At 48.7% G+C, this 8,069-nt stretch overlaps 1 long non-coding RNA gene across 2 annotated transcripts in view; it reads right to left on the bottom strand.

Moving 5' to 3' along the window:
* The window catches only part of LOC110261561, a 46,837-nt gene extending 39,470 nt beyond the window's left edge, over positions 1-7,367 (bottom strand). Inside the window, exons 1-2 of one of the 2 annotated variants that reach the window (XR_002345814.1) lie at positions 6,829-7,367; positions 6,556-6,649 (exon numbers count right to left, since the gene is read on the bottom strand). This is a non-coding gene — a long non-coding RNA (uncharacterized LOC110261561). The remainder of the gene's footprint in view (positions 1-6,555; positions 6,650-6,828) is intronic. The other variant, XR_002345815.1, reaches the window with a different exon arrangement.

Consider the following 8,069-nt stretch of genomic DNA (forward strand, 5'->3'; position numbering starts at 1 on the left):
CAGGGACCCCAGAGAAATCCCAAAGGAAAACAAACAAATGGGATCCTAATCAAACTTACAAGCTTTTGCACAGCAAAGGGAACCATAAAAAAATAGAAAAGACAATGTACAGAATGAGAGAAAATATTGAAAACGATGCAACCAACAAGGGCTTCATCTCGTAAATACGCAAAGAACTCCCACAACTCAACAACAGAAAGCAAACAATCCAATCAAAAAATGATCAGAAGATCTACATGGACATTTCTCCAATGAAGATGTACAGATGGCCAATAGGCATATGAAAGGCATTCAACATCACCAATCATTAAAGAAATACACATCAAAACTACAGTGAGGAGTTCCCGTCGTGGCGCAGTGGTTAACGAATCCGACTAGGAACCATGAGGTTGCGGGTTCGGTCCCTGCCCTTGCTCAGTGGGTTAACGATCCGGCGTTGCCGTGGGCTGTGGTGTAGGTTGCAGACACGGCTCGGATCCCGCGTTGCTGTGGCTCTGGCGTAGGCCGGTGGCTACAGCTCCGATTCAACCCCTAGCCTGGGAACCTCCATATGCCGCGGGAGCGGCCCAAGAAATAGCAACAACAACAACAACAAAAGACAAAAAGACAAAAGACTAAAAAACAAAAAAAACAAAAAAAACAAAAAAACTACAGTGAGGTACCACATTAGACCAACCAGAAGGGTATCATCAAAAGGTCTACAAACAGTAAATGCTGGAGAGGGGGTGGAGAAAAGGAAACCCTCCTACACTGCTGGTGGGAATGTAAATTTCCATACAATAGCTATGGAAAACAGTATGGAGGTTCTGCAAAAAACTTAAAACAAAACTACTACATGATCCAACAATCCCACCCCTGGGGATATACCCAGACAAAACTATAATTCGAGAAGTATACATGCAGCCTTATGTTCATGGAAGCACAATTCCCAAGAGCCAAGACATGGAAACAAGCTAAATGTCCATCAACAGAGGAATGATTAAGATGATCTGGTACATATACACAATGGAATACTACTTAACCATAAACAAGAATGAAATAATGCCATTTGCAGCAACATGGATGCTACCAGAGATTATCATACTTAGTGACATAGGTCAGAAAGAGAAAGACAAATGCCGTATGATATCACTTGTAATGTGGAATCTAAAATACGGCACAAATAAACCTATCTACAAAACAGAGACAAACTCATAGAGAACAGACTTGTGGTTGCCAAGGGAGAAGGGGGCGTGGGGAGGGAGTGGAATGGACTGGGAGTTTAGGGTTAGTAGATGCAAACTATTACATTTAGAATGAATAAACAACAAGGTCCTACTGTATAGCACAGGGAGCTATATTCAATCTCCATGATGGAAAACAATGTAAAAAGTGTGTATGTGTATATATGTGTACATATATGTATATATAAAACTGAGTTGCCATGCTGTACAGCAGAAATTGGCACAACATTGTAAACCAACCATACTTTAATTTTTTTAAAAAAAACTTCCTAATTTCAAAAAAAATTTATTTCCCTCATCAGGACTGTAATAGCGATGATGTTCACTGAGCAATACATGCTAGACACTGAATTCCCTCTTTTTTTTTTTTTTTTTTTTTTTTGCCATTTCTTGGGCTGCTCCCGCAACATATGGAGGTTCCCAGGCTAGGGGTTGAATTGGAGCTGTAGGCACCGGCCTATGCCAGAGCCACAGCAACGTGGGATCCGATCTGCATCTGCAACCTACACCACAGCTCACGGCAACGCCAGATCCTTAACCCACTGAGCAAGGGCAGGGCTCGAACCCGCAACCTCATGGTTCCTAGTCGGATTCCTTAACCACTGAGCCACGATGGTAACTCCTCTTTTTGCCTTTTCTAAGGGCTGTTCTTGCAGCATATGGAGGCTCCCAGGCTAGGGGTCTACTCAGAAATGTAGCTGCCAGCCTACACCACAGCCACAGCAATGCCAGATCCAGGGATGTCTGTGAACCACACTGCAGCTCGAGGCAACTCCGGATCCTTAACCCACTGAGCGAGGCCATGGATTGAACCTGTATCCTCACAGAGACAACATCAGGTCCTTAAGGCACTGAGCCATGGCAGAAACTCCCTGCGTTTTTAATCCCAGGCCACCTGACCCCAGAATTCTTGGATGAACCTTTGAAACTGTCATCAGTTTTACAAAATAAAATGTATTAAAGTTGCACCTGAACCAAACAGCTGTTATGGAGAAGAAAACATCCAACTCCCAGCTCCTGGGAGGGAAACCTGACTCCGGTATCTGGTCTGACTCAAAACTCAAACCTGCCTCCACCAGGAAGAAAATGTGACTGTTTATCTGGGAGCCTAGATGGAGCAGGTGGTCTCCACTCAGCTGCACAAAGGGTGACACTCTTCCAATCTCTGCAGCCTCTCAATAGGTCCCACTGATGTCACCTGTGATGCATGTCAACTGCTGTTTCATGCTGTTTCCAGAATAAGTGGTATTTTCTCTTCAATGTTTGTGGAATGTCCTCTCCCTCCTGTTCACAGCCCAGGTCTGAGAGTAGCCCCCCTTCATGTCACAGCTCAGGCCTGAGTGCCCCCCCCTTCATGTCACAGTCCAGGTCTGTGTGTCCCTTCCTCCTGTCACAGCCCAGGTCTGTGTGGCCCTTCCTGCCACAGCCCAGGTCTGAGTGTCCCCTCTTCCTCTCACAGCCCAGGTCTGAGTGTCACCACCTCCTGTCACAGCCCAGGCCTGAGTGTCCCCTCCTCCTGTCAAAGCTCAAGTCTCAGTGTCCCTTCCTCCTGTCACAGCCCAGGTCTGAGTGTCCCTTCCTCCTGTCACAGCCCAGGTCTGAGTGTCCCTGCCTCCTGTCACAGCCCAGGCCTGAGGGTCCCCACCTCCTGTCACAGCCCAGGTCTGAATGTCTCCTCCTTCTGTCACAGTCCACTGCCTTTCCACAATGGTGAAGGTGACCTGAAGGACCAGAAACCCCTCCCCCTCTGTGTCTGGAAAGGCCTTCCCACAAAGACCCTTCCCCACAAAGGCCTGGCTGAGACTCAGGACACCCTTTCTGACCAGGCCACACAGACCCAGTCCCTCCAGGCTCCTCAGCCAGGAGGTGACTCACTCCTTCCTAGGACTGGTTGGATCAAGGCTGGTTACCCGCCTGTCCCCCTCCTCCCCACCCACCTGCATCCCCTGCCCTCCACCTGGGCAGAAGCCCCTCTCTGGCACCTCCTGAGTCGGGGCCTCTGATCCATGTGCCTTCAGGTCTCCTTCATGCCAGGCCCACACTTGGGCCCCTGTACTCGTGTTTACTCCTCTCCAAGGAGAAACTCCTTTGCTCCAAGTCTCCAGATGCCTGCAGACCTTGTCAGGTGTTACCTCTGTTGTCACAGTCAAGAGCCCTCCTCTGTTGTCATGTTAGCCCTAGAGTAACAGTCTCCCCTTTACAGCAATAGTCCTCCTCTATTGTTCTATCCTGCCTCCAGAGTAACAGCCCCATCCGCAAAATAATAGCCATCCTCTATTGGCATATCTCCCCTCCACACTAAGAGCTCCACCCTAGTATCACAGTCCTCACTCTACAGTAATAGTTTCCTATTGTCGTAGTTCCTCCTCTACAACTCAACTGTTATAGTCCCCACTCTATAGTGACATCCCCCCTCTGTAATAGTAGTCCCCCATCTCTGGCAACAGACCACCCTCTATTGGAATAGCCTCACCTATACTATAACAGTCCCCTTTCAATGATAACGGTTCCCCCTCTATGATAAAAGTACCTCTACAGAAAGAGCGCTGCCTCTACTGTCATCGTTACTCTCTACAGAATGGGCCTCCTCTAGTCTCGTTTACTATAGCAGCCCCCTCTATTGTCACAGTCCCTTCTCTTTTGCAACACCCCCACATTATCATAGTCCCATTGTAACTTTCCCCCTACAGCAACCATCCCCCCACTACAGCAGTAGTCCTCTTTTTAAGAGTCCCTTCACTACAGTATTATCCCTCCACCCTGTCTTAGCCCCAACTTACTGTCATATCCCCATCACATTCCTCACCTCTGTACATGAGTCACCTTCCTAGTGCTCCTTGTAGAGATACAGTCCTTCCTCTACAGTAACCATCTCCCCTTTATTGTAATGGTCCCTCCATTAGTACCCTCATCCCCTGTAACGGTCCCCCTTTCTCCTCACAATAATTCTCTTGAAATAAAAGTTTCCTTTCTAACTGGATTTGAATTTCACAGGCCTCAAAGGACTGCAAGAGGGACACACAGCAAATCACACATTGCAGGGCCCAGGCGTGGGCAGTATGAGGCACCTGTGGATGCATGTCCCCCATCAGGTAGGGTACCTATTGGTGGGCCCTGTGTCACCATCATGGGGGCACCTCTGTGTCTGTCACCATCTTGGGGACCCCTGTGTGTCTGTCACTATTGTGGGGACACCTATGTGTGTGTCTGCTTCTCCACTGCAAAGGGCACATCTCCCCAAACACAAGTCACATGACACTTAGAGTGTCCTGTCTACTCTGGTCCCCATGTTCCCAGGCCTGTTCCCATAACTCAGGTCATCTGATTACTGGGTTTCCTGTTCTCTCCTGTCCCCATGTCCCTGGGCCTCTTTTCATCAGAATCTGGGCCACTTTGTATTAAATCCCTCATCCTCCCATTTGCCCCCCCCACCTGAGAAGGTAATGAGTTTGTCCATAATGGGAGGAAAATTGTCCCATCCCCATGGACACCAATCCTGTGCTTGCCAGGCACTCACCTCCTCCCAGGTGCACAGATGTGGGTCGCCCGTCCTCTCCCTTGCTGCAGACCCCAGCTCTCTGGTTTCCAAGTACAGATTCAGGTGTGCTCAGCAGTGGTGCCCAGAACCACCCAGGTGACCCCACTCTCCAGCCTCGAGCTCCTGGGCAGCACCCCCAGGAGTCAGCTGGGTGCACCTGTGCATCCTGCTGCCTTCTCCACCGAGCAGTTCCTCAGCTGTATCCACTCCACCCTCTGCCTTCTCAGTTTACACGGGACTCAGTGAGCATGAGGAGAGGCTTTCACAAATGTATGGGGGGGCGGTCCTCTTGCCCATTTTTCCATTGGGTTGTTGGCTTTTTTGCTGTTGAGTTGTACAAGTTGTTTGTATATTTTAGAGATTAAGTCCTAGTCAGTCGCATCATTTGAAACTATGTTCTCCCATTTTGTAAGTTGTCTTTTTGTTTTCTTTTTGGTTTCCTTTGCTGTGCAAAATCTTGTCAGTTTGATTAGGTCCCATTGGTTTATCTTTGCTTTTATTTTGGATGCTTTGGGAGACTGACCTGAGAAAACATTTGTAAGGTTTATGTCAGAGAATGTTTTGCCTATGTTCTCTTCTAGGAATTTGATGGTGTCTTGTCTTATATTTAAGTCTTTAAGCCATTTTGAGTTTATTTTCATGCATGGTGTGAGGGCGTGTTCTAGTTTCATTGATTTGCGTGCAGCTGTCCAGGTTTCCCAGCAATACTTGCTGAAAAGACTGTCTTTTTCCCATTTTATGTTCTTGCCTCCTTTGTCAAAGATTAATTGACCTGGGTTTATTTCCAAAAGACCTGAATAGACATTTTTCCAAGGAAGATATACAGATGGCCAACAAGCACAATGAAAAAAATGCTCAACATCCCTGATTATTAGAGAAATGCAAATCAAAACTACCATGAGGTACCACCTCACACCAGTCAGAATGGCCATCATTAATAAGTCCACAAATAACAAATGCTGGAGAGGGTATGGAGAAAAGGGACCCCTCCTGCACTGTTGGTGGGAATGTAAGTTAGTACAAACACCATGGAGAATAGTAGGGAGATAGATATCTTAGAAAACTACACATAGAACTACCATATGACCCAGCAATCCCACTCTTGGGCATATATCCAGACAAAACTTTCCTTGAAAAAGACACATGCAAATGGCATGTTCATTGCAGCACTGTTCACAATAGCCAAGACATGGAAACAACCTAAATGTCCATCGATAGATGATTGGATTAGGAAGATGTGGTATATATACACAATGCACTACTACTCAGCCATAAAAAAAGAATAAAATAATTCCATTTGCAGCAACATGGATGGAACTAGAGACTCTCACACTAAGTGAAATAAGTCAGAAAGAGAAAAACAAATACCATATGACATCACTTACATATGGAATCTAATATATGGCATAAATGAACCTTTCCACAGAAAAGAAAATCATGGACTTGGAGAACAGACTTGTGGTTGCCGAGGGGGAGGGTGAGGGAGAGGGGGAGTGGGGTGGATGGGGAACTTGGGGTTAATAGATGCAGACTATTGCCTTTGGAATGTATAGGCAATGAGATCCTGCTGTGTAGCACTTGGATCTGTATCTAGTCACTTATGATGGAGCATGATAATGTGAGAAAAAAGATTGTATACTGGTATGTATTACTGGATCACCGTGCTGTACAGTAGAAAATCCACAGAACGCTGTAAACCAGATATAATATAAAAGAAAGAAGAAGAAAAGAAACACAAATGCATGGGGGCAAGATGAGTTAAGCACCGTCAGGTGAGACATTTGAGCCACCCACCTACTCAGGAAGGCTCTTTCTGTCCCCATGCGCATGTGCCGGCGGTGACTCGCACAGAGTAAACACACAGAAAATCCTTCTCGGCTGAAGAAACCTACGGAAGTGCATACGGATGGAAAAACCCACCCAAAGCTCGCGTCCTCCTCCCCACCGGGGCCCCCAAACGATCAGCGGGCTCCCGCAACGCTCACTGATTCCCCAAGTGCTTGCCAGGCCCCTCTGAATGGTCAACAGGCTCCCCCCAAATGTTCATCAGCCCCACCGTACACTCACCAGACCTCCTGAATGCTTCCTGGGCTTCCCCAAAGCTCCGCGGGCTCCACGAATACTCACTGTGCCCCCTAAAAGCTCATTGGACGTCCCGAACACTCTGCGGTCTCTCCAAGTGCTCACCCACACCGACTGGCCCAGACGGCCCTGCCCCCATGGCATAAGGATGACAGGAGACCTCTGGCAACAGCTTTTCCCTGACCCCGACCTGTCCTACCGACTCTGTGAGCAAGCAGCACAGGAGAGGGTGGGCTTGTCACAGCCCCCATGAGCTGCAGTCCACCGGTCCTGCGGACTCCGCGGCTCCGACCCCGGGAGGGGCCCCGCCCTCCACGCTGGGAACACCAAGCCTGTGAGCGGACGCTTTCCCCGGGGCCCCTGGTCCTGCAGCTTCTCCCGCTGCCTCTCCAGTCCCCGGGTTCCAGAAAGGAAGGAAGAGCGGGGGGCCTGATGAGAGGGAACCACACTCGACCCCACCCCATCTCGAGCCGAAATTCAGTTGGGCGGTGTTTCCAGCCTCAGCTCCGCCTCCTCTCGCATCTCTCTTTCGGGAGGGAGCCTCGGCACAACCAACACACTGGGCAGTGATTGGATGGAAACACCCAGGGATGTGGGCGGAGCTACCTCCCAGAGCTGCAGAGAAGCAGCAAATGAGTCTCATGGATAAAGACCCTGACATCATCCAAGGTGACAGGCACTGCGATTTCCCAAGCCTGGACAGTGGGCAAATTTTCTATAAAATCTTGGTGTGGGTTTTATGGAATTCTCGTTGTGGCTCAGTGGAAGTGAACCTGACATAGTCTCCATGAGGATGCAGGTTCCATCCCTGGCCTTGCTCAGTGGGTTAAGGATCCAGCATTGTTGTGGCTGTGGTTTAGGCTGGCCCTCTAGCCTGGGAGCTTTCATGTGCCGCAGATGTGGCCTTAAAAAGCAAAAAACAAAAACAACCCAAAACCTCGGTGTGGGTTTTTTATTGTTAAAAATTGTTTTGTGTTAAAGAGAACAATTTGGGGGCATTTAGCACATTTCCAATGTTGTGCCAGCAGCGCAGGACAGAATCTACCAGGGGCGTGGCCAGTTTTATCATCGCGCTGTGACCAGCCCCATGGGGTGGGGGCCCTGCATAGGCTGACTGATTGATCTGACTGTGGCCCTGGATGCTGGGGTCTGCGTCCTGATTCCTTTCACCTGGAGGCTGGGACCTGCCAGGTGAAGCAGTTGGCCCTGCAGTCAGTCCATGGGAG

The sequence above is a fragment of the Sus scrofa genome, chromosome 7, assembly GCF_000003025.6.
Source record: "Sus scrofa isolate TJ Tabasco breed Duroc chromosome 7, Sscrofa11.1, whole genome shotgun sequence".
Taxonomy (NCBI): Eukaryota; Metazoa; Chordata; class Mammalia; order Artiodactyla; family Suidae; genus Sus; species Sus scrofa.